General features: G+C 39.2%; 1 protein-coding gene across 8 annotated transcripts in view; it reads left to right on the top strand.

The window, feature by feature from the left end:
* Positions 1–26,136, top strand: part of ENOX1 (ecto-NOX disulfide-thiol exchanger 1) — a 611,692-nt gene that overhangs the window by 300,729 nt on the left and 284,827 nt on the right. For 6 of the 8 annotated variants that reach the window (XM_027116194.1, XM_027116191.1, XM_027116190.1 and 3 more), the window contains one exon: positions 12,540–12,683. The gene's annotated coding sequence lies outside the window, so the exon portion shown is untranslated. Of the gene's footprint in view, positions 1–12,539; positions 12,684–14,407; positions 14,461–26,136 lie in introns of all 8 variants that reach the window. The other 2 variants (XM_027116192.1, XM_027116188.1) reach the window with 1 other exon arrangement.

Here is a 26,136-nt window from a genome sequence, read left to right as displayed (position 1 = left end):
GCTGCCTCCATGATTAAATGCTTCAACTAATATCCATGTTTTATCCAACACATACACCTTACTAAGCTGTAGTTCCACTGGGCTCTTTAAGGAGCTAAATATATGGAATAGGGCATCAAGTTGAATATTTAGAGGAATTCAGGAATGTAAACTCTATCCTTGTATGGCACTGGTAGAAAATTTTTTAAAAATCACAGTATGGACATGACCTAATTTCCTCATATTTTTTCCACTTCCCTGTAGTATTGGGTTGGACAAAAAGTTCGCTGGGGGTCTTTCATGTTATGGAAAAACCCGAACGAACTTTTTGGCGAAACCCAATAATAGGAATAGTAACATGAGCACCAGCAACACTACTTAATGCTTTCTGTGTGCCAGGCCCTTTTTCAATGAGTTATGTAAAGTAACCCACTTAATTCTCACAACAGCCATGTAAGGTAGGTACTGTTATCTCCCAACTGACAGATGAGCCAACAAAGTATAGAGAGGTGAAGTAACTCGCTCAAGGTCATACAGCCAGTAAGTCAGTTGCAGAGGTGGAATTTGAACCCAGGCAGCCTGGTTCCAGAGTTTATACTCCAAACAACTGCATGATTCTGTCTCTCACCTCTGTAGGTGCACATATTTTTATAGCCCAGTATTAGAATTCAAAGTGCAGGGAATGGCTTTGTCAGAGCCCTTAGGAGCTGTCCCCAGCAGGGGATTGGATTATGCAGAATAGCGCCAGCTATCACTGGCATCTTAGAGTGTTTGAGAATTTGCAAAGCATTTTCACTTTGACTTGCTCCTTTCTCTGTAAAGACAATAAAATTCGAAGGTTGTTATTAATGCACAGAATTTACAAAATACCTGTTATATGTCAGATCCTCTTCCAGAAGATGGGATACCGTAGTAAATTAGACATGGAACTCGCTCTCCTGGAACTTATCTAGGACTTAAAACTTATCTAGAACTTAAAAGGACTGCGTAGTAATTATAATGTTAGTAACGACCATTGCTACATGTGAATGCTTCAGAAAGGCAGTGCAGGCAGGCAGGGTGGCAACATCTTGTTCTTTCCTGATTCTAGAAGGCTGGTGAAAATTCACATGCCACGATCTCAAGGCTCTTTAAGCTCTGATTTCATTCATAGGAAGGGGATCTTATAACATTTATATATTATTTACTTTTTTGGTTGTTATTCCATTGCAAAAACATTTTGGTGACTTCCCTCTTCTAGATGTACGTGTATATGTATACACAGACACACACGCACGCACACACACAGATAAACTCTTCCCATAAAGACTTCCAACGGATATCTGAAGTCCATTACTACTTGTCAACCTTTCCGAGCCCTAATTTTTGCTAAAAAAGAATATACATGTGGTAGGACTCTCCAACCCTGAGAACATATGTCTGGAAACTTAGCAGCAGCTGGAAAATTCTCATTCAGGAAGGGGGAAAAAGAAGCCTGCATATTTTTTTTCTTTAGGAAAAGCAAGCCAGCATTCATTTTTAAAGCTCCTACAAGATGGGAATTATTTAAAGTCTGCTGTTGAATTTCAGATGTTTGCCTGTATCAAATGATACTGGAAAAATTCTTTATTTGAAATGTTTGGACATGGAGCAAAGGAAATTTGAAGATGAATGAGAATACCATCCACAGACTCTACAGTCTTTCATATTTTGACATTTGTCTCCTTTTAATGTTTTTCACTTCATTTTTACTTTTTCCAAAATCTGTATCACAGAGTAGTTTATTATATCCAGAAATTTCAAATTCTTGCCACATCAGGCACATCCCAGATTTCAAGTGGCATAGATTCTGTGGTGTTCTACAATGCCTGAAGTCTTTTGAGCTTTATCATGTTTGATAGTGGAGGTATTGTCACCTAGAAATGAATGTCAGGGATGTAGTTCACAAACCCTGATTCTGATGGGCACTGTCGTTTCATATATTGGCAATCACAGAGGGGATAAATGACAGACTCAGGGTATTTCAGGATGGCTCCAGCTGAAGGAGTTTTTCATTGTTGTATTAGTGAGTGAGAGACCAAGGTGCCCCTTCTTCTCTGATATGTGTCAGATGCCATCATGAAGAGTCATGCAGGACAGGCCTTTACCCACCTCATATATTTTTCATAAATATTTTAACCACAGTTTTTAAATTTCATCAACACCTAATGTCCCTAAAGTAGGCTATTTTGTCCTGTATTCTGAAATAGTTCTGTGATATGGCCTGCCATAAGATAGGATTTGTAGAAGACATTTCTGTTTGAGACTTTAAAATGGACTATTTTAATTTCTAAAATACCGCTAAGGGGTACACTATGAAGCATAGTCTAATGGGATGATTTCCAGATAGATTTTTTTAAATGTTAATAAATGTTTCACATTCAAAATGTTTAATATTTCAAAAATATTTAATTTTATCAATCAAATGCATATATATACATATACATATGTGTATATATATATATATATATATACTTTTAAAAATTGAAAGATACAGTACGCCTATAATGAAATGGACCTCACCCCCAGCACAGAGAAAAGCTTATAATTCTTTTGTATGTTTCTCTGTTTATACTTTTGCTGCTGTAGCTCTAAATATATTTGTGATATTGGCTGTATCATGTGTGTGTTTGTGTACTTGTATAATCACCATTTGTTGATTTGTCAAATTTAGATATTAATATATTGACTTACTATTATGATAAATAAGGATCTAGATTATTTGTACTACTACTGTCCCACTCTCAATATAGTATCTTTTTTTTTTTTTTTTGCTGTAAGCGGGCCTCCCACTGCTGCGGCCCCTCCGGCTGCAGAGCACAGGCTCCAGACGCGCAGGCCCAGTGGCCATGGCTCACGGGCCCAGCCGCTCTGCGGCATGTGGGATCCTCCCAGACCGGGGCATGAACCCACGTCCCCTGCATCGGCAGGCGGACTCTCAACCACTGTGCCACCAGGGAAGCCCTATACTACCATTTTTAGTTCTTCTTTTGTTACCTACATATTTTTAAATAATATATTTATTCCTATATTTCTATCTTATTAACTACAGGCAGTATCTAATGAATTCTTACCTTATAAGATGAGATTATTACCCTTTCCGTAACTTCTCCCTTTAATATTTTCTAGTTTTGCTCACTTGTGCTTTTAATTTTACACTACTAAGGTTGATATCATTTATATTCTCTTTTTAATCATATTAAGACTTCAGCGTTTTGTCAGTAGATTGACTCTAAAGGTTAAAAACCTCAACAAAAAATTATTATGAGTATGTAAGCATTATTATTCACTGCTGACTGAAGTAGTATACTGTGATTACATTGCCTTATTTTTTGTAGCTATTTGTTTTTCCTAGAGTTTCTAATTGTTTTTATTTTTCTTTCCATAATCTGTCTTTATGGCATCCTTAAGTACTTTCAGCTTCTTTGCAATACTCCCTTTTCCTAGATACTTCCTGCTGTCCCAGACTGGAGCAGCTGTTATCTAGGCATCTTGTCTTCCATTAGTCTTCCTGGGATCCATGTCTTCATCTTTCTCACTTTAATCCCATGTACTGCTGAAGCGTACATACGCTCTACATTTTCTACCTAGTCTGTAAGGAAGACTAGTCTCTTCTCTCCCATTTATTTATTTATTCAATCATCATTTATAGGATTCTGAACTCATACTATTTTTTTTTCCTTTGGGTTATATGGTCTGGTACTATAATTATTTGTTTTGTTTCTCAAATTTTTCCAGTTTTGGCCATTGGAAGTTCTTTCAGGTTGGCTCCTATGCCTTTTGACATGCCCAATATTAGTTTCTTGTTTCTATCATTATTTATTTATTTTTTGCGGTACGCGGGCCTCTCACTGTTGTGGCCTTTCCCGTTGCGGAGCATAGGCTCCGGACGCGCAGGCTCAGGGGCCATGGCTCATGGGCCCAGCCGCTCCGTGGCATGTGGGATCTTCCCGGACCGGGGCACAAACCCGTGTCCCCTGCATCGGCAGGCGGACTCTCAACCACTGCGCCACCAGGGAAGCCCACTATCATTATTTTTTAACACTTCATGCTTCCTGGCACTATATAAGGTGCTCCAGACTCATCCACAGTAGATGTTTAAACTAACCCACAGAGTGGAAAAATCAGTAATCTCATAAATATTTATTTAATGTTCAATGAGTATGCTAGTTGCTATGGGGAACAATGAAGTTTAAGGTATAATTTCTGTTTTCAAGAATTCTATAATCTATTTTCAGAGGTAAAATAAACTAATGAAAGATAATGGAAAATACAAGGCAGTACAAGATTAAATTAGTAAGGACTGGAGAAGCTCACAGAAGAGGAAAAAAATAACATTAATCTGAATATATCAAGAAAGGAAACCTAGAGAGGTGGATCTAGTTTAGTCAAGTGAAGTGGAAAGGAAAAAAATAAGTGCAGGAACTGTTATTTTAGGGTGTGAGAAGTAGTAAGAGACAAAATCATCTTAGATGAAGTTGACAAAATTTCTTGTTTAGTAAGACAAAGATCAACTAAAACTGCTACAAGAAGAAGTAGAAAATAAGACTAGCTCTGTATTTGTTGAATTAATTGATTGACTTGAACATTCCCACAGCAACAACCAAAAAAAACAGAAAAAACCCTCCAGATCCAGATGGTATTACTAATGAATTCCTTCAAATATTTGAGGAAGAAATAATATTAATCTTAGGTAAATACAGAAAATAGAGTAGTACACTTCCTGAGTCATTTTCTGAGATCTGTACTACTTTAATACCAAGTTCTGATAAGGACACTATTAAAGAAATACACACTGATATCTGTCATGACCATGGACACAAAAATATTTAACCCACAATTAGGAATAGAATGCAGTGATATATAAAAAGAATGATAGTTGCAGGATACAAAATTAATAATACATAATCACTGTGTTGTGCAAAGGAAGCCAGACAAAAAAAATAACTTAGAATGTATGATTCTATATATATGAAGTTCAAGTATAGGCAAAGATATCAATGGTGATAGAAACCAGAACTCCTCATTTGGAAGGGCTTGCCTGGAAAGGAGCTTTCTGGAGTGATGAAAATGCTCTTTATCTTAACTATTGTGTTGGTTACATTTGACAGAGCTCACTGAAATGTACACTTAAAATCTGTGTGTTGTACTGTATGTAAATTACATCCCAGTTGAAAAAATTGAGGACGTAGTCTTTGCTATTCCGTACTGATCTTTGAGGATTTATCAGACCTTGAGTTTTCAATATTCATAATCATAGGAAGGAATGTGACTTTTCTAAATCTTAAAAGCCGCTTTGATTATTGCTTTCTACCCTCCTGGGCATGGAGACACACAGCAGTTTTCCCCCCCTTGAATTTCCACATTCTGTCAGTGTTCTTACAATTTTTGCCAAACCCAGGCTTAAAATTTTCTTATAATCTTTGACTGTTTCTTCTCTTTTATCATGAATTCCGTCTAATTCACGGCATTTCCTGTATTCTCTGCTTTTTCTTCCATCTGGGCCTTCCTTTATATTTTCACGCCTATCTCTCTAATTCACTCTGTTAGCAGTAGTCCTCTCCTTTTTTTTTCTTATTCTGAACGCTGATGCCACATTTATCTTCAAAAACACACTCCTAGTCAACATCCACCTGAAACAAAAACACTTCCAATAGCTCTAAGCCAGTCACCAAAACTTCACATGTGTTTTTCTGGAATTCACACTCTAGTCTTATTCTCCAGCTCCATAAAATCTCCACTCCAGTCTCCAAATGTGTCTCAGTTCTCCTCATCTTTACTTTTTTTCTCACTAGTAAAGGGATATATGTGTCACCTTAAAAATTTCACACTGATTTTTACCTCTTGTGAAGGTACCTGTACTTGTAGACAGTAAGAATCTTAGTTGGGTAATTGTTCCATTGATTTTGTTTTGTTTAGTATTTGGTTTTTTGTTTTTATTTATTTATTGGTTATAGGAAGACACTGCTGCTAAAGCTTTATCACTGACTAGTTTATTTTACAAATATGTATTGGGCACCTGCCATATACCAGGCACAATACTGGGAGCTGTAGGTTTGGTTGCAAGCATGGTGAACATGGTGCCTACCTTGACAGAGCTTGAAGGCCCTAATTAGAGAGGAATTTAAGAAGTAATAGTGCTGTGGAGGGGGAGGAGTCTCATATTAGCTGTGTATTGCTGCTTAACAAATTACCCTGAAACTTAGGAGATTCCCCAGAGAAACAGAACAGGGTGTTTGTGTGTGTGTGTGTGTGTGTAGTGTATATATCTATACATGCAAATATATATATACACACAAATATAGATATATGCAGGTATATATCTTTACCCATCTATTTTATAGAGAACTTTATTGCAAAGAATTAGCTCACATGATTATGGGGGCTGGCAAGTCCAAACTCTGCAGGGCAGGCTGGAGAGCCAAGAAAGAGTTCACGTTTCAGCTCAAGTTCCAAGGCAGTCTGCAGGCATAGTGCCTCTTTCTTGGGAGATCTCAGCTTAGTTTCTTTTAAGGCCCTCATCTGACTGGATGAGACCCACCCGTATTACACAGGATAATGTGCTTTACTCAGTGTCTACTGATCTAAATTTTAATTTCATCTGAAAAATACTTCCATAGCAGCATCTGACTGGTGTCTGACCAAATGTCTGGGCACTGTGGCCTAGCCAAATTGACACATAACATTAACCGTCACAGTCAGGAATCTGGCCGTGGCTTAGAGGGTCCTTCCAGCTCATGGTCTCTCACAAGGCTTCAATCAAGGTGTTGGCCAGACGCACAGTTATTACAAATGGGGCAGGATCTGAAGTTCACCCCTCTCAACTGGGGCAGCATCCATTTCCACGTTCCCTCAGTGGCTGTTGGCAGGGTTCAGTTCCCGACAGGTGGGTGGACTGAGGGCCTCGGTCCCTTGCCAAATGGTCCTCTCCATAGAGCACTTCACAACATGGCAGCTGGCATCATTAGAGTCAGGGCAAGAGAGAGGTCACTTCCCATCCCTTCTGCCATACTCTGTTCATCAGAAGACACTAGGTGTAGCCCACACTCAAGGTGGGGAAGGAGAGGGGATTACACAAGGGTGTGAATACTAGTACAGAGTCAATCAAGAGAATCAATGGAAGATCCTTTCTAGTTTGAAATGTTTTAACTCTATGATGAGAAACTAGAGAAGGGATGGAATATTGTTATGGCCTAGGAAGATTCACTGAAAAGGTGAGGCTTCCCCTACATGCCCCAGAGCAACTAAGCCCGCACGCCACAACTACTGAGCCTGCGCTCTAGAGCCCGCGAGCCACGACTGCTGAAGCCCGTGCGCCTAGAGCCGGTGCTCCGCAACAAGAGAAGCCACCGCAGTGAGAAGCCCGTGCGCGACAACAGAGACCCAATGCAGCCAAAAATAAATAAATAAATAAATGTATCAAAAGAAAAGGTGAGGCTTCCATGTGCTATGTTAGGTGGGTTCATACACCTAGAGGAGGAGGAGACACAGCAGCAGTTCCTAACAAGTGATGTACACCTGAATCACCTGTGGAGCATTTTAAAAATGCATAGTGAGGATTTTCCTCTGGTGATTCCAATTCAGTTGACCTGGGTGATTAACGATGCATCCTTAGTTGAGATTCACTATAATATAATGAGCAAACTATTTCTAATTGACCCAAGGGTTTGGGTCATAAATAGTCTGTTTTAAGGTTAGAGAGGGTGGTGGGAACAGGTATTCCTAATGAGGATGTAGAGCTGATCCTTAAGAAAATAGGGAGCCGCGGTAAGTTCTTGAGTTGTGGTTGAATATAATTAGAGTTACATTTTAAAAAATATTTCATTTATGCATTCATTCTTTCATTTTTTTTATTCTGATATTTATTTCTCACCACCATCGACCAGTCAAACAAGATGCCAAATCTTTTGACTGTTTGTAGGATGAGCTACAAGAAGGAACACCAGCAAAAAGCATATGGTAGTACATGAAATGTGATGTCATGAGATGGATGAATGGGAAGAGGAGTTGATAGGGTTTCCTAATTCAGTGGAAGGGATAAAGAAGGGTGAGAAAGGAATGATGACACCACGTCTTTTGCAAGGTCCCTCTCTTTAAGCAGGACCTCCCAGGGCTGGGAAGCAGAGAAGGGGTGAGAGAATTCAAGTCACTGTATGCTTTTAGCTCTACTGTTCAGTACAGTATCCTATGGGTCTGACAAAGACAAGTAGCGTGGCTCAGTAAGCCCTTGAAAGGGGGATTTAGTCAGAGGCATTATATTTTAAATCCATAAATGACGAGATTCCTGCCAAGCTTCTTTTGAATCAAATAAAGTCCAGAATATGGGGGAAGTAGGAATGTTCATTAATGTGATAAGACAGCATTTCTACATGAATGATACAAAATCAAATAGAGTCTTTGTTTTCATTGCTTCTGGAGAATCAAAGCCGGAATCCTTTTGTGGCTCTGTGCTTATAACAATATAGTGTATCTTTTCATCATACTTTCCGGAATAAAAGGGTGTATAGTGTCTCTGAGCAGTGACAGGCATGTTTCCTTGAACAATACCCTGTAAAGGTCACATTGGAGATTTGAGTCACAAGCCCTGTGACTTAAATTTGAGGCTAAGTTTAAAAATGGTGTGCCCAGAGCTTGCCAATTCCATTAAAAAGCCCTGGTGTCATTTTGGATTACAGTTGAATAGAACAGGACCCAGTGGGATATTGTATCTTTCTTGGTAGCAGTACATAGATTTTCTTCTTTGTATCGTTCCCTGGCTATGTCATTATGGTAGATATCTACTTTCACACCAAATCCTGGAAAATAATGTCTAATTTCATGGACCTATTTTTTTTCTGAAGTAGCTCATTTTCTAGCTTTTCAATTATCATTAGAGGATTTCTGTGAAAGCCTAATTATTTGTGTGTGTTTAGTTATGGTTGATCTTGAATGCTACCTTCCTTACTGAAGCCTTCTAGATTGCCCTCATTCCTGAGATAGAGGATCGCCAGCCCTTTCAAAGTTTCAGAGCACTTTCTCCCTCACTGACATCATCACGCTGTGTTATATAACAGCACTACCACTCCTTCCTAACAATTGATGAGTTCTTACCATGCACCCCTTATTGTGCCAAGCAGTTGTATAGGTTATCTTACTTAATGCTCACAGCAGCCTACGTGGGAAGTATATCATTTCTGCATTTTACGGATGAGGAAGCCAAGGTTAAAGAGTTTAAATACCTTGCCCAAGATCATACAGCTAGTTAGTGATGAAGCAAGAACAGCCCTAGGCAGTCTGGTCCAGACCCCATTCTTTCAAACACGTATTAGTACCACCTTCTCATAATTTTTGATGTCCACGTTGCATCCGCTTCCAAAGCAGTAACATGCTTGAGGGAAAGGCTATCTTGCTTTTATCAGTGTGCCTGGAATTTTCTGACATACTGACTGACTCAGAAGTATGAACTATGATATTTGTCTTTCTCTGTCTGGCTTAGAGAAAGACAAATATCATATGATATCACTTATATGTGGAATCTAAAAAAAGGATACAAATGAACTTATTTTTAAAACAGAAATAGACTCACAGACACAGAAAACAAATTTATGGCTACCAGAGAGGAAAGGGGGAGAGGGATAAATTAGGAGTTTAGGATTAAAATACATACACTACTGGGCTTCCCTGGTGGCGCAGTGGTTGAGAGTCCGCCTGCCGATGCAGGGGACACGGGTTCGTGCCCCGGTTCGGGAAGATCCCACATGCCGCGGAGCGGCTAGGCCCGTGAGCCATGGCCGCTGAGCCTGCGCGTCCGGAGCCTGTGCTCCGCAACGGGAGAGGCCACAACAGTGAGAGGCCCACATGACGGGAAAAAAAAAAAATACACTACTATATATAAAATAGATAACTAACAAGGACCCACTGTATAGCACAGGGAACTACACTCAATATGTTGTAATAACCTATAGTGGAAGAGAATGTAAAAAAGAATATATATATTTATATACATATATGTATAATTGAATCATGTTGCTATATATCTGAAACTAACACATTATAAATCAACTATATTTCAATAAAAATTTTAAAAATAAAAGAAGTATGCAAAAAAGAAGTGTACAGTAAATAGTGGTTGAGTGAATGTTTGGAAATTACCGTCGAGGTTTTATGGGAAACAGGGTACACGTTTAGGCATACCACCCGAAACTTTGTTTTTAAGGGATGTGAGGAAATCAGAAAGCTAGTATGTGAGATTTTAAGAAGAGTTTCTATTCATTTTGTATTCCCGTCATTTAGGTTAGAGTCCATGGTCCAGGTATTTTCATTCCCTGTTCTTTGTCAAGCTCTTCTTCCTTTTATGCAAAGATAAACTGGCTCTGTTTGGCTCTGTTCTCTTTTTTTTCTTTCCCCACGTAATAATCCTAGGCTCCAGTTCTGCAGAGCTCTGAAAACTCTATCAGTTGTTCTTCCTTGTTTCTTTATTCATGCCTTAAGCTTTTGTTGCCTAAATTAAAATAAAATTTTTAAAAGTTCCATGTGACCTTCCTGCTTTATCCTTCTCTAGCTTTTCCGAGGAGCTTCCCAAGTATAGTGTGGTTATGACCAGAAGTTCCAAGGCTCATGCAGAAGGCTATGGCATTAAAAGCTGGCACGTTGAGGGGAATTTTGAAGTGATTGACTGGTGGGCAGTGACCCTGAAACATGCTGTAAGAGTGGGTGCTGGGACGGCTGGTGGCGAGTAAGCTGTTGGCAATGGAACAACCCAAAACATGTAGATTTTTGACTAAAAATAAGAACGGAAACCTAGATGGAGCCCTGCCGAGACTTGTCAGCCACCCTTTAGCTGTTAAGATGGATATAGCTACGAGGAGATGCAGTCCTGTCACTCAGAGACATCCACAGAAGATGCAGGCTCTATTCCTGGTTGCGTCAGGGATGCCATTCCCCTTAGGGAAAGGTGATGTTCTCCTTCACTGGGACGATGAAGGCACTGTGGGTCACATGGAGGCATCAGAGGAAGATGGGCCGTTTGCTTTGCTATCTCCTTGATGTCACACAGCACACAAACCGGCCCTGCAACCCATGGGCACCACTGGGTTTCCAAAGAGCTCTCTTTGCATAAGGAGGAAGGTGGGAGAGGAAGTGCACTGCTTAAAGTTGGCTATCTGTATTTCTGTGGGGCCTGACTCAATAAAACAATGTCTGATATAAAACTAAAGCAAATGAGGAGAGGAATTTTCTTGATCAATTTAGTAGTATGTGAGTTACCTTAGTATATTGCAGCATTACCTGTTCTCTTGTCAATAATATTTCTGTTTATGGAATATTTTTCTTTTTTTATTGAAGTGTAGTTGATTTACAATGATGTGTTAGTTTCTGGTGTTGAGCAAAGTGATTCAGTTGTATATATACTTCTTCAGATTATTTTCCGTTATAGTTTTACAAGATATTGAATATAGTTCCTTGTGCTATAGTGTAGGTCCTTGTTGTTTATCTATTTTATGTATAGTAGTGTGTCTCTGTTGATCCCATACTCCTAATTTATCCCTCCCCCCGCCTTTGGTAGCCATAGGTTTGTTTTCTATGTCTGTGAGTCTATTTCTGTTTTGTAAATAAGTTCTTCTGTATCATTTGTTTTAGATTCCACATATAAATGATATCATATGATATTTGTCTTTCTCTGTCGACTGACTTCACTTTGTATGATAATTTCTAGGTCCATCCATGTTGCTGCAAATGGCATTATTTCATTCCTTTATATGGCTGAGTAATATTCCATAGTATGTATGTGCCACATCTTTTTATCCATTTATCTGTCCAGGGACACTTAGGTTGCTTCCATATCCTGGCTATTGTAAATAGTGCTTCTATGAACATTGTGGGTGCATGTATCTTTTTGAATTAGAGTTTCCTTATTTTCTGGATACATGCCCAGGAGTGGGATTGCTGGATCATATGGTAACTTTATTTGTAGCTTTTGAAGGAAGCTTCTTACTGTTCTCCATAGTGGCTGCACCAAGTGAAATAGTTTTCTAAATCACACAGGCCACAGAGTGAAATGAGGGGGAGAGTCAGCCCTGAGGCCTTTTAGGCTTTGATGCCTGGGCTGTAAACCTGACTTCAGGAATCTGTGCCTTAGCTTTCTTATCTGGAAAATGGGGCCAGTGCCCTCTAATTGCAGGGCCATCGTTCAGAGTAAAGAGTCTGTGCCCAGTGCCTCACAGCTGGTGGGTTCTCAGTGAAAAGTAGTGTTCCCGCCTTCATGCTCATACCCTGAGCACCGTCCTTCAACCCTTGTCTGGTTAAATAAGGGGAAAAGCAGAGTTCTCTTGGTTATAAAATACTGCTGGCCTTTAGAAGTTTCTAAACACAATGCTGAAAGATTACCATCCACCCTGTCATTTATGAGTAAGAAGATCTGGGAGTACAAAAGCAATAGCAATTCATACTGTTATCTTAATAATAGCGGTAGGTGCTACTACGGCACTTTCTGACCACAGTGGCTGCTACTGGCAGTCATGGTGCTTTGGACACATCCTAATGGTGTGCTTTTTTTCTCCTTCCAGAAGCATCTGGCATGTCAGAGCTACAGTGTCTTCCATGGGACTTCCTTTGTGAACAGCTTCCATTTAAAAGAGTTGTGTGAATACCTTGTTTCAGTCAAGTTCCCAAAGAACACATTTGTCTTCTGATCTGCTGGAGGGCTTAAGGTTTGTGTTAATTTTTCCATTTGTCTCACTGAAGTTATTATTAATTTTGAGGGATATTTTTTAAATGGGTAATAGTCATACCCTATTGCAATAAGAACTGTGGAAGTAGGTTATGCACAGATTGTAATCCTTTGATTTCATTGGGAGATGGATCTAAATGAGAAGAAATTTGATATGATCCTTCTCATACTTACTATTAGATACTCTGGGGGATGTTACAAGGATATTAGAAATAAAATATATCCCCCACGTTGGCTTAAAACAAGTTTTATTTCTGTGTTCATAAATTCTAACTGAACAGATCCAGTACATTTTTATTGAGCGTCTACATATATCAGATTTTGTTAAGTACTTTCAATTAGCTAAGACCTCGCTGATAAATTATATTTTGAAACATTGAAAATCAAAACTGCATTTGTCAGTATCAACTAGTGTTATCATTATGACATTTTTCAAATTATAAAATCTCAGTAGCCAGAATGTTTTCATTTAGCTCTGCCAAGGGGTCCTCACCCTATGATTGATTAGGATAGAACAGGGGGATGGTGGTGGTTGTTTAATGTGTGTGCGTTAACAACGCGAAAAATCACTAACAGTATTGTTGCTCACTTAAAGACAGAGCTTGCTAGCAAAGCAAGCATTTTATTTTGGAAGTGCGTGTTCTGCTTCTGAGATGGTACCAAGTAAACCACTTTTATTCTGAAAGTGCTTTCTGACAAAGACCTACCTAAAGGCTGAAATTAATCCACCCATCTTTCATAGATGGAAAAATGAGCAAGAGAGCAGATAAAGCTTGGCTCTTGGCTCACTGAGTGGATAAAAACTAAGTGAAGAGCAAGGGAGAAGGAACAGAGTACTTTCCCTAGAATGACATGTCTTTTCCCACAGACTTTTATTTCATTCGGTTGGACTTTTATTCTGTCCACGGTGACAAATGTTTTCTCCTGTAATGGCCCTCTACTGTGGGTTTTTTTTTTAACTTCTCTTACTGAGAAATCAAAGTAGATTTCACTGCAGTGCTGGGCTAGATTCCAGTTTTCCCACTGCACCCTTCATTGCTGGGCCCCATGATTGATTCACTTTGAAGGGTGAGGCATGTGGTACATACATATTGGGGGAGAGGACGGATGGGAGGTTGTGTCTCCTTCTTTAACTCTCCAGTCTGTCAGCTTGGTAGGATGTTACGGTGTGCAGAGATGTAACAAGTGTCTGACGGAAAAAGAGGTGCTAGAAAGGACTTGAGAAGTTACCTAAATGTTCTTCCCTAGTCCGCAAATAAGATCCCACTTGAACTGTCCGAAACCAATGAGAAGCTATTTGTTTTCCGACCTTTATACCTAGGTATCCACTTTCCCTTTGAATCCTAATACAGATTCTCCTTTCTTAGAAACCTCACTGTCTAGAAAACCTAAGTGTTTCTCGACATCCTCGCGTGGCACTTTATTTCTTCTGTTATGGAGACAGAATATATGGTCAGAGTCCCCCTGTATCATCATAGACTTAAGTCTCAAGTCATCCTTTTTGTCTTCAGGAGAGAGAAACCCATTTTTCTGAACCGTTCCTGTGAAACTGTACAGTCCACAAATTTATTGATCCCCACAGTTTTGTGCTGAGTCTCTTAAGTTCTCTGCATTCCACTTAAGTTTGAGAATACAGACAGGTTGCAGGAACATGAAAAATCATCTATTGTTGTTTCTCAGTGGGGCCACTATTGACATTTGCAGGGGGATACTTCTCTGTGATGCAAGATCAGCCCATGGATTTGATCAATAGAAAGGTTAGTAGCCCTGCCTTCAAGGAACTAAAGACCAGCAGCACCCCGCCACCCAGTCCCCAGTTGACGTGATAACCAAATTCAAACCTCCTTTGCCTGTCCCTGCAGAGGAGGACCCGGATTGCCCAGACCAGAGGGTCGCCGGTGAGAGTTGAGCATGCTGAAATGGGCAGAGTTGAGCAAATGGTGGGGCCGGGCCTGGACCCCAGTTTTTAACTCTGGGTGCCATTCTCTTCCCCCCTATCATTCTTCAGTGCTGGGTCTACACTGGCTTTTCAGCTGTCTCGAAACACACCAACGTGTCTATATGGATACTCTTTTGGAGAACCAGAATTTCTGGTTTGGTGTTTAGGGGAGATCACTGTTGTTTGATATGGGAACATGGAGAGAAGGAACAGAGTACTTTCAGAAGATAACATCAGAACTCAGTGCAGGGAAACAGGAGAGAGTAGACAGCTCTGGGGACTTACAGAAAAGACAGGGCTCGGACCCCAGAGGAAATAGTGGGACTGGTGTTGCAAAGGTGTCATCAGCTCAGTCACTGAGAAAGGAAGGGGGGGTAGAGCATCTGAAGTCCAAGGCAAGACTAGAACAGGTCAGTAGCAAAGGAGTCGTTTTTCACTTGCTTTGTATCATGCCCCCCAGCGTCAGCTCTCTGCTCCGTGTCACAGGCTTCCTCGGTAGTTCAGGAATCAGTTTGCGGGTAGCTCAAAGGGCCCTTCACTGCAGCTGAAACTCTCTCTCGCATCAGCCCCGATATCCCTCACCCACCCTCCATCCACATTTCTGCCTTGTCCCTCACTTATCTTCTGGCAGCTGCCCCCATTCCTGCCCTCCATTCTTCATGTCTGCAGAGAACGAGGAAATGACTTGATGCCTTTTATTTCTCTGGATTCTTCCAATATCTCAAGTAAGGCTATCCATTAAAAGGAAAGGACAGGGCTTCCCTGGTGGCGCAGTGGTTGAGAGTCCGCCTGCCGATGCAGGGGACGCGGGTTCGTGCCCCGGTTCGGGAAGATCCCACATGCCGTGGAGCGGCTGGGCTCGTGAGCCATGGCCGCTGAGCCTGCGCGTCCCGAGCCTGTGCTTCGCAACGGGAGAGGCCACAACAGTGAGAGGCCCGCGTACCGCAAAAAAAAAAAAGAAGGAAAGGACATAGAAACAGCTTCTGGAAATTTCTCCCACAAAAGCTTTGTTAAGGGGTGTGATCTCTTGAGACATTTACCGTAATATAGGCACAATCTTTCCATAGAAAAACAAATTCTCATTCACTGCTATTTTCTTTGGACTTAACATAAGGAATCATTGAATTCCCTAGTACAGAGGTTACTTAATAAGAAAATGAGAAGAATTCATGATTTAAAGACACAGTTAGGGCTCCCCTGGTGGCGCAGTGGTTGAGAGTCCGCCTGCCGATGCAGGGGACACGGGTTCGTGCCCCAGTCCGGGAAGATCCCACATGCCACCGAGCGGCTAGGCCTGTGAGCCATGGCCGCTGAGCCTGCGCGTCCAGAGCCTGTGCTCCGCAACGGGAGAGGCCCGCGTACCGGAAAAAACAAAAACAAAAACAAAAACACAGTTATAAGTAGGGGTATCTTGGTTGTTACAGTTACTCTCCTCCTTAGCTTGCACGAAATACACACAGCAGCTACAGAGTTGCACATGGGAACTGAACTAAAGGACTCTTTTTCTTTGCTCTCTAGTAAAATGAAGAATCCTACATGATAAGATTTATCATCTATAAATAGACTACGTTTATGGAGATAGAAATAACATCAAAGGCCTCCCTTATCTTGTGTTGTTTAATTATTTAAAGCTTTATAACTGAGTTCCTGAGCCCAATTTTTCAAACATGGTGACTTTCCTGTCCTCTCTTCTTTGGCGCACGGGACACCAAGTTATAAGTGACTTCTCAGAGTTTCTCATTTCCTGAAGTGCTCTATTAGCTCTATAAACATGGAAGAATAAATATTAGCTTTATGAGACCATGTTCCTCTACCAGTTGAAAAATAGCGTACAATAAAAAATACAAGGATGTAATGTTGAAAATTATAGGCCAGTATGCTCTCTTATTGTGGTTATATATCTAATCCTCATGCACAGAGACTACGTTTTCAGAAAAATGTGTGCTGTGTAACACCACTTGTGTCTGTGATGTATTTTCACCCCTCAGGTTTAACAATATATCTCAAGTGAGTCTGGCCTCACTAGTGAAATGTTTCAGACTTAGTTACTACTCTGATTTAAAAGCAAAGAAACAAAACTCTCCGGATCTTGCTATTAATTCTAAAAATTACATATGATCCAAAGTTAAGATGTTTGTGGCTTCCTTTCTAATTACATTAGAAAATGTCTGATGGCAATTTTGAATCAAGAGGAAGTTTTGTGAGGAGTTTAAAAATAAAAAGTCAGTTGTGGTCTTGCACAGCTAGTCAGTACTTTATGTGTGCCAATTGTTATTTCAAAATCCAGACTCTAATTACACATTTTTAGCAGCAATGAAAATGTAGCATCCATTGACTGTGCCCCTAAAGCTTCACATTCACACCCCGTAAGGAAGAAAAAGAGTAACCTACGTGGATAGTGTGTGAGTTGAAACACTCTTTTAAAACTAGAGGATTAAATATAATTATGTTCAGATAATTCACTTCCTTCTAGAAATGACCATCCATTTGCCAAAAGTGCCAATGATTCATCATATCAAGGACAGTTTCTTCTTCTACATTAACTCTCCATTGTTCCTCTTGCTAAAAACAGAAAATAATCAGCCTTGTGTATTCTGGGCTCAAAAGTAAGAAAATTGGACTTACTAGACTAGCTCCTTCTAATTGCCTAAATTTCTACAGCATTCTTCTTTTAAACAACAAAATTTAAAAATATATTAAATTTTATCATGAAGTAGTTTAAGCCTACAGAAAATAATAGATGTACCTACTGCCATATTTTATTTCAAGATTTTCATTTTTGATGACATTTATTGTTTTCTTTCTAACTTTATAAGCAAAACATACATGTTCATTGCAGACAAATAGAAATGCATAAAAACATAAAGGAAAAATTCAAAATCACCCATAATACCCCCCCTGAGAGAACCTTCATTGTTAGCATTTTTATGCATTTCTTCCCAGTGTTTACACATTTTTACAAATTGAGGTATAATTGACCTACATCACTATGTTAGTTCCAGGTACACAATATAGTGATTCAATATTTCTGTACATTACAAAATGATCACTATGATATGTCTGGTTATCATCTGTCACAAAGATATCACAGTATAGCTATCTATATCCCCCATGCTTTACATTTCATCCCTGTGACTCATTTTTTTTGTAACTGAAATTTTGTACCTCTTAATCTCCCTCAACTATTGCAGTCATCTCCCAATCCCCCTTCTCTCTGGTAACCACCTCTTTGTTACATTCTGTATCTATGAGTCTGTTCTTTTATGTTCATTTGTTTTGGTTTTTAGATTCCACATATACGTGAAACCATACAGCATTTGTCTTTCTCTGTCTGACTTATTTCACTTAGCATAATATCCTCTAGGTCCATCCATGTTGTCACAAATGGCAAGACTTCATTCTTTTTTATGACTGAGTTGTATACCACATCTTTATCCATTTATCTATTGATGGACACTTAGGTTGCTTCCATATCTTGCCTGTTGTAAATAGTGCTGCATTGAACATAGGGGTACATATATCTTTTCAAATCACTGTTTTTGTTTTTGTCCGAATAATGCTCGGAGGTGGAATTGTTGGATAGTGTGGCAGTTCTGTTTTTAATTTTCTGAGGAGCCTCCATACTATTTTCCATAGTGGCTGCACCAATTTACATTCTCACCAACAGTTGACTAGGGTTCCTTTTTCTCCACATCCTCACCAACACTTATTATTTGTTGTCTTTTTGATAATAACCATTCTCACAGGTGTGAGGTGATATCTCATTGTGGTTTTAATTTGCATTTCCCTGATGACTAGTAATGTTGAGCATTTTTTCATGTGTCCATTGCCATCTATATGTCTTCTTTGAAAAACATGTCTGTTCACATTCTCTGCCTATTTTTCAATCAGTTGTTTCATTTTTTGATGTTGAGTTGTATGAGTTTTATATATTTGGGATATTAACCCCTTACCAGATCTATCACTTGCAAATATCTTCTCCCATTCAATAGCTAGCGTTTTTGTTTTGTTGGTAATTTCCTTCACTGTGCAGAAGTTTTTTAGCTTGATGCAGTCCCGTTTTTTAACTTTTGCTCTTGTTTCCCTTGCCTAAAGAGACATTTCCAGAAAGTTATTGCCAAGGCCAGTGTCAAGAGTATACTGCTTATGTTTTCTTCTAGGAGTTTTATGGTGTCAGGTCATTTAAGTTTTTAATAAATTTTGAGTTTATTTTTGTATGTGGTGTGAGAAGGTAGTCTAGTTTGATTCTTTTGCATATAGGCGTCCAGTTTTCCCAACACCATTTATTGAAGAGGCTGTCTTATCCCCATTGTGTATTGTTGTTGCCCCGTTTGTCATTGACTAATTGCCCATATAAGTGTATGTTCATTCCTGGGCTCTCTATTCTGTTCCATTTATCTATATGTTTTTTTGCCAGTACCATACTGTTTTGATGACTGTATCTTTGTAGTATAGCTTGAAATCAGGGAGCCTGATTCCTCCAGCTTTATTGTATGTTTGCTTTTACCAATGAGATTTTTCCTTTTATAGTTTTCATATTTCTAGTTGTACTCTTTTCTTTTTTGCTTAGAGAAATTCCTTTAACATCTCTTGTAAGGCTGGTTTAGTGGTCCTGTACTCCTTTAGCTTTTGCTTGTCTGTAAAACTCTTTATCTCTCCATCAAATCTGAATTATAGCCTTGCTCAGTAAAGTATTATTAGTTGTGGGTTTTTCCCTTCATCACTTTCAGAATATTGTGTCACTCTCTTCTGACCTGAAGGATTTCTGCTGAAATGTCAGCTGATAGCCTTTGTGAGTTCCCTTGTATATAACTAGTTGCTTTTATCTTACTGCTTTTAATATTCTCTCTTTATCTGTAATTTTTGCCATTTTAATTCTAATATGTCTTGGTGTGGACCTTTTTGGGTTTATCTTGTTTGGTATTCTCTGAGCTTCCTAGACTTGGATATCTGTTTCCTTTCCCAGGTTAGGGAAATTTTCAGATATTTTGTCTCCAAATAAGTTCTCTCCTCCTTTCTTTCTCTCTTCTCTTTTTGGGACCCCTATAATGAGAATGTTTTAGTACATTTGATGTTGTTCCAGAGGTCTCTTAACATATCCTCATTTTTTTTTTAAATCCTTTTCTCTTTTTCTGTTCAACTTGAGTGATCTCCACTACTCTGTCTTCCAGTTTGCTGATCCTTTCCTCTGTATCATGTAATCTACTGTTGATTCCTTCTTTTTTATTGCAGTCATTGTATTCTTCAGCTCTGTTTGTCTCTTCTTTATATTTTCTAAGTCTTTGTTAAACTTTTCACTGTGTTCAGCGATTCTTCTCCCAAGTTCCTCAAGCACCTTGAACTCTTTATTGGGTAGATCGCTTATCTTCACTTCACTTAGCCCTTCTGAGATGTTACCTTGTTCCTTCATTTTGAAAATATTCCTCTGTTGTCTTATTTTGCCTGATTATTTGCTTTTATTTCTCTATATTAGGTAGGTCAATTACATTTCCCAATCTAGGAAATTTGGCCTTACGTAGGAGACATTGATGGGTCCGAGCTGCACACTCCCCTCTGTTCACTGTAGCTGTATGATCTAGGTATTCCTTCCCCTATGTAGGCTGCATGGGCCCTTCTGTTGTGGGGCTGATTACTGTGTGCTGATGTGACTGGTCTCCAGCCTGGTTGGTTGCCAGGCCCTGCCTAGTACAGAGGCTGCTGACCACTGGTGGGCGGTGGGGGGCCTGTGTCCCAGTTAGCTGCCTGCATGACCCAGTAAGTCCTGGACCCGGTGCTAGCCTGACTGTGGGTGGGGCTGTGTCCCTGCAAGGCTGGCTACTAGGCCTGGGGCATCCCAGGACTAATGCTGAAAAGTTGGCGAGTGGGGCCAGGTCTCGGCACTCATAAACTAGAGGGAGGACTCCAAAATGGTGCCTGCCAGCACTAGTGTTCTCATTGTAGGCTAAGCCTGCCACCAGTGTCTCTGTCACCAGGGTAAGTCCCAGTAGCCTCTTGCCTCTCTGGGAGGCTCTCCAAGATCAGCAAGTGTGTCTGACTCAGACTCTTTTCAAATTATTGCTTCTGCATTGGGTCTCTGCATATGTGTGATTTTGCATGTGCCCTTTAAGAGCAGAGTCTGTTTCCCGTAGCCTTCCGGCTTTCCTGAATGCAAGCTCTGCTGGCCTTCAAAGCCAGAAATACTGTGGGCTCATCTTCCTGGTGCAAGACCCCCAGGCTTCAGAGCCCAGTGTGGTGCTCAGACTCCTTGCTTCTTGGGGCAAATCTATGCAATTGTGATTATACTGCTATTTGTGGGCCACCTACCTAGAGATGTGGGTCTTGACTATATGGCATCTCCACCCCTCTTACTGATCTTGTTGTGGCTCCTCCCTTATCTTCAGTTGTAGAAGATCTTTTCTGCTAGACTTTAGATCATTCCCATTGAGAGTTGCTCTGTAAACAGTTGTAATTTTCGTTTGCTATGGGAGGAGGTGAGCTCAGGGTCCTCCTACTCACCACCTTGGCCACCATCTCCACTGCCATATTTTAAAATGTTAATACTTCTAAAGTTGCTTCGGATATCTATTTTTTAAAGTGAAAAAAAAATTACCATTCTTTCTATTTACCTATCGCCATAGATACTATAACTTATATAAGATTTTGTATTTCATTCCTTTATATTATATATCTGTATCTGATTATGTCTGTGTCTATATATATGGGATATTATTTTTAAGTTTACATAGATGAGATCATACTGAATTTATACCTTTCAATTTGTTTTTCCTCAACAGTTTTTTGGGGGTTTTTTTTTTAGCATTATCTGTTAACATATGGACATTTGACTTATTCGTAGTAGTTAATTGTTTTATGTATCTACCTTCTCATAATGGAACATTCACAAGTCTTTTTTTTTTTTTTTTTCTGGACAACCACCTTCCTACACCCATCTCACCATTCACAGTAGACACGTAAACATGTAGATGTGGGTTTAACGTTTGGTAGTGTAGCACCCTCCCTGCCATTGAATAGGCACTTGAGAAACAGTTATTCTTTAACTCTACTAGAAAAACTTTTATTTCCTTCTTGTCAACAAAGTTTTCTATTTTGTTTTGTTATTACCATTAGATGTGCCTCTGTCCCTTTTCCACTGAATTTTCTATGAGCAGTTTCTAATGTGGCTTTATTAATTCCGTCTAAATCGAGTATATTTATGTGTAAGCAATGAGAAAAGACCAAAGGAATAGAGCAAAGACAAACAAGAGAGAATGAAAGAAGGAAGAAGGGATTACATCTAATCTTTAGCCTCTGAGACTCGATTGGTATTCCTGAGAGATACTTTTTAAAGGACATTTGCACAGTTTCTTATTCTCCATCACCTCAGAGGTCAGCCAGTTTTGGAGGCCTTTCTCTCCCATGTAACCAATCAAATACTTCCTTTTGTCTCTTACTTTCATAATAACATTAGAAAAATGTATATTATTTTTTTAAATTTAGATATATTTCAAGATCTATCTCAAGTGTTTTTTTAGATTGTGGTGCCTCAAACAATGGGAGCTATCAAAAAATCTGTAAATGGATATATATTTGTACTTTTTAGTAGATTTTACCATTGTTTTGCATTTTGCCTAGCATGTGCTAAATAAATATTTGGTGAATGGTTGAATAAATAAACAAAGAAATAAATATTTGTAGAAGTTACAGTAATAAATATTTGTAGAGGTTACATGGTCATTTGACTAGAGGTATTTTAATGTTACTAGTAATCATCTTTCATCTACTAAAACACTTAACCTCAACATTTAGATCTCCTCTGATTGAAAACTAAAGGTCTAAATACAAATGAAAGATCAGAGTTAACGGAGAGCACCAATTCCCAAAAGTTACTAAAATTAAAGTCTCTATTTAAGGTTACCAGATTATTTAGGGCTCTAAAACAAGTGTCTACTCCCTTAAAATTTTAGGAGCTGTATGTCCGTGTTTAGACTATTCTCAAATTCTGTTTTGTTATTCTAAGAAATTAAAGTTTTATTAGTCCATTTTATTTTTGTACATGACAGTGGGCTGAGCCAGTTGACGCCACTAAAAAAGTGAAACTTTGAAAAATTGAAGAGTAAAAGCAATTATTTCTAGAACTGACAGAACCTTTCCTGGGTTCAATTCTTGCTCCTTGTAATTATTTATTCCTTTCAAGATACTGGAAATTATTAGACTGTAATTGATCTCAGCACTTGCCAAATGTAATTTTCTATATAAAAACATTAGTAAGTATTGAGAATTTCCTTTCGTTTCCCTTGCAAACAATGCTCTGGTCTTTTCTGAAAGTCAAGTTTATAGGGTTTTTCCCCACCCTTAATCTTTATTTTTGTTGTATTTGATGGAGTTCTGCTAAGCTAAGATGTGCGCCAAGTTTAGTTTGTAACTGAGTATAAGTCATCAGAAAATAGGATTTCAGCCAGAAATTCTTGCACACATTACCTCTAGCTGCTCTGCCAAGTGTCACAGTACTATTTAGGCCTTCCCATATGTCTGAAATTAGCAGGAAAATGCTTTTCAATCTTAGCTCACGTATGTTTTTAAGTAGAATTTGTTCTGGTAGTACTGATGTCCCCAGTATGAGATTATTAGTACTGTTTTCTAATGGTAAAGGTATGCTTTTTATCAGTATCCATCATAATAATAGCTCTGCGGATGGCTCTGGGTTCTCATTTGGCATATTTGTTGACAAGAGGGCTAGAGGAGGGAGACCTTCAAGATGGCGGAGGAATAAGATGTGGAGATCACTTTCCTCCCCACAAATACATCAGAAATACATCTACAGGTGGAACAACTCCTACAGAACACCTACTGAACGCTGGTAGAAGACCTCAGACTTCCCCAAAGGCAAGAAACTCCCCACATACCTGGCCATGTGGCTGACAGGGTCTGGGTGCTCTAGCCACATGTCAGGCCTGTGCCTCTGAGGTGGGAGAGCCGAGTTCAGGACATTGGTCCACCAGAGACCTCCCTGCTCCGCATAATATCAAACGGCGAAAGCTCTCCCAGAGATCTCCATCTAAATGCTAAGACCCAGCTCCACTCAACGACCTCAAGCTACAGTGCTGGATATCCTATGCCAAACAACTAGCAAGACAGGAACACAACCACACCCATTAGCAGAGAGGCTGCCTAAAACCATAATAAGGTTACAGTCACCCCAAAACACACCACCAGATGCGGTCCTCCACACCAGAACACAGGCACCAGTCCCCTCCACCAGGAAGCCTACACAACCCACTGAACCAACCTTAGCCACTGGGGGCAGACGCCAAAAACAATGGGAACTGTGAACCTACAGCCTGTGAAAAGGAGAACCCAAGCACAGTAAGTTAAGCAAAATAAGAAGACAGAGAAACACAGCAGATGAAGGAGCGAGGTAAAAACCCATCAGACCAAACAAATGAAGAGGAAATAGGCAGTCTACCTGAAAAAGAATTCAGAATAATGACAGTAAAGATGATCCAAAATCTTAGAAATAGAAAGGAGAAAATACAAGAAACGTTTAACAAGGACCTAGAAAAATTAAGAGCAAACAAACAATGATGAACAACACAATAAGTGAAATGAAAAATTCTCTACAAGAAATCAGTAGCAGAATAACTGAGGCAGAAAAACGGATAAATGACCTGGAAGATAACATAGTGGAAATAACTACCGCAGAGCAGAATGAAGAAAAAAGAATGAAAAGAATTCAGGACAGTCTCAGAGACCACGGGGAAAACATTAAACGCACCAACATTCGAATTATGGGGGTCCCAGAAAAAGAAGAGAAGAAGAAGGGGACTGAGAAAATATTTGAAAAGATTATAGTTGAAAACTTCCCTAATATGGGAAAGCAAATAGTCAATCAAGTCCAGGAAGCGCAGAGTCGCATACAGCATAAATCAAAGGAGACACACGACAAGACACATATTAATCAAACTATCAAAAATTAAATACAAAGAAAAAATATTAAAAGCAGCAAGGGAAAAGCAACAAATAACGTAAAACAGAAGCCCCATAAGGTTAACAGCTGATCTTCCAGCAGGAAATGTGCAAGCCAGAAGGGAGTGGCAGGACATATTTAAAGTGATGCAAGGGAAAAACCTACAACCAAGATTACTCTACCCAGCGACAGTCTCATTCAGATTCAATGGAGAAATTAAAACCTTTACAGACAAGCAGAAGTTAAGAGAATTCAGTACCACCCAACCAGCTTTACAGCAAATGCTAAAGGAACTTCTCTAGCCAGGAAACACAAGAGAAGGGAAAGACCTACAATAACAACCCAAAACAATTAAGAAAATCGTAATAGGAACATACATATCAATAATTACTTTAAATGTAAATGGGTTAAATGCTCCAGCCAAAAGACATAGACTGGCTGAATGGATACAAAAGAAGACCCGTATATATGCTGTCTACAATAGACCCACCTCAGACCTAGGGACACATGCAGACTGAAAGTGAGGGGATTGAAAAAGGTATTCCATTCAAATGGAAATCAAAAGAAAGCTGGAGTAGCAATGCTCATATCAGATATAATAGACTTTAAAATAAAGATATTACAAGAGACAAGGAAGGCCACTACATAATAATCAAGGGATCAATCCAAGAAGAAGATATAACAGTTGTAAATATTTAGGCACCCAACCTAGGAGCGCCTCAATACATAAGGCAAATGCTAACAGCCATTAAAGGGGAAATCAACAGTAACACAATCATAGTAGGGGACTTTGACACCTCACTTTCACCAATGGACAGATCATCTAAAATGAAAATAAATAAGGAAACACAAGCTTTAAATGATACATTAAATGAGATGGACTTAATTGATATTTATAGGACATTCCATCCAAAAACAGCAGATTACACTTTCTTCTCAAGTACTCAAGGAATATTCTCTAGGATGGATCATATCTTGGGTCACAAATCAAGCCTTGGCACATTTAAGAAAATTGAAATCGTATCAAGTATCTTTTTCTACCACAACGCTATGAGACTAGATATCAATTACAGGAAAAAATCTGTAAAAAAAAAAAAGCAAACGCATGGAGGCTAAGCAATACACTATTAAATAACCAAGAGGTCACTGAAGAAATCAAAGAGGAAATCAAAAAATATCTAGAAATAAATGACAGTGGAAACATGACGACACAAGACCTATGGGATGCAGCAAAAGCAGTTCTAAGAGGGAAGTTTATAGAATAAAATCCTACCTCAAGAAACAAGAAACATCTCAAATAAACGACCTAACCTTACACCTAAAGCAATTAGAGAAAGAGGAACAAAAAAAACCCAAAGTTAGCAGAAGGAAAGAAATCATAAAGATCAGATAGGAAATAAATGAAAAAGAAATGAAGGAAACAGTAGCAAAGATCAATAAAACTAAAACCTGGTTCTTTGAGAAGATAAACAAAATTGATAAACTGTTAGCCAGACTCATCAAGAAAAGAAGAGAGAAGACTCAAATCAATAGAATTAGAAATGAAAAAGG

The sequence above is a fragment of the Aethalodelphis obliquidens genome, unplaced genomic scaffold, assembly GCF_003676395.1.
Source record: "Aethalodelphis obliquidens isolate GAN/ISIS:26980383/991018 unplaced genomic scaffold, ASM367639v1 scaffold16, whole genome shotgun sequence".
Taxonomy (NCBI): domain Eukaryota; kingdom Metazoa; phylum Chordata; class Mammalia; order Artiodactyla; family Delphinidae; genus Aethalodelphis; species Aethalodelphis obliquidens.
The sequence above is the reverse complement of the archived record's forward strand: the minus strand, read 5'-3'. Positions and strand labels throughout refer to the sequence as shown.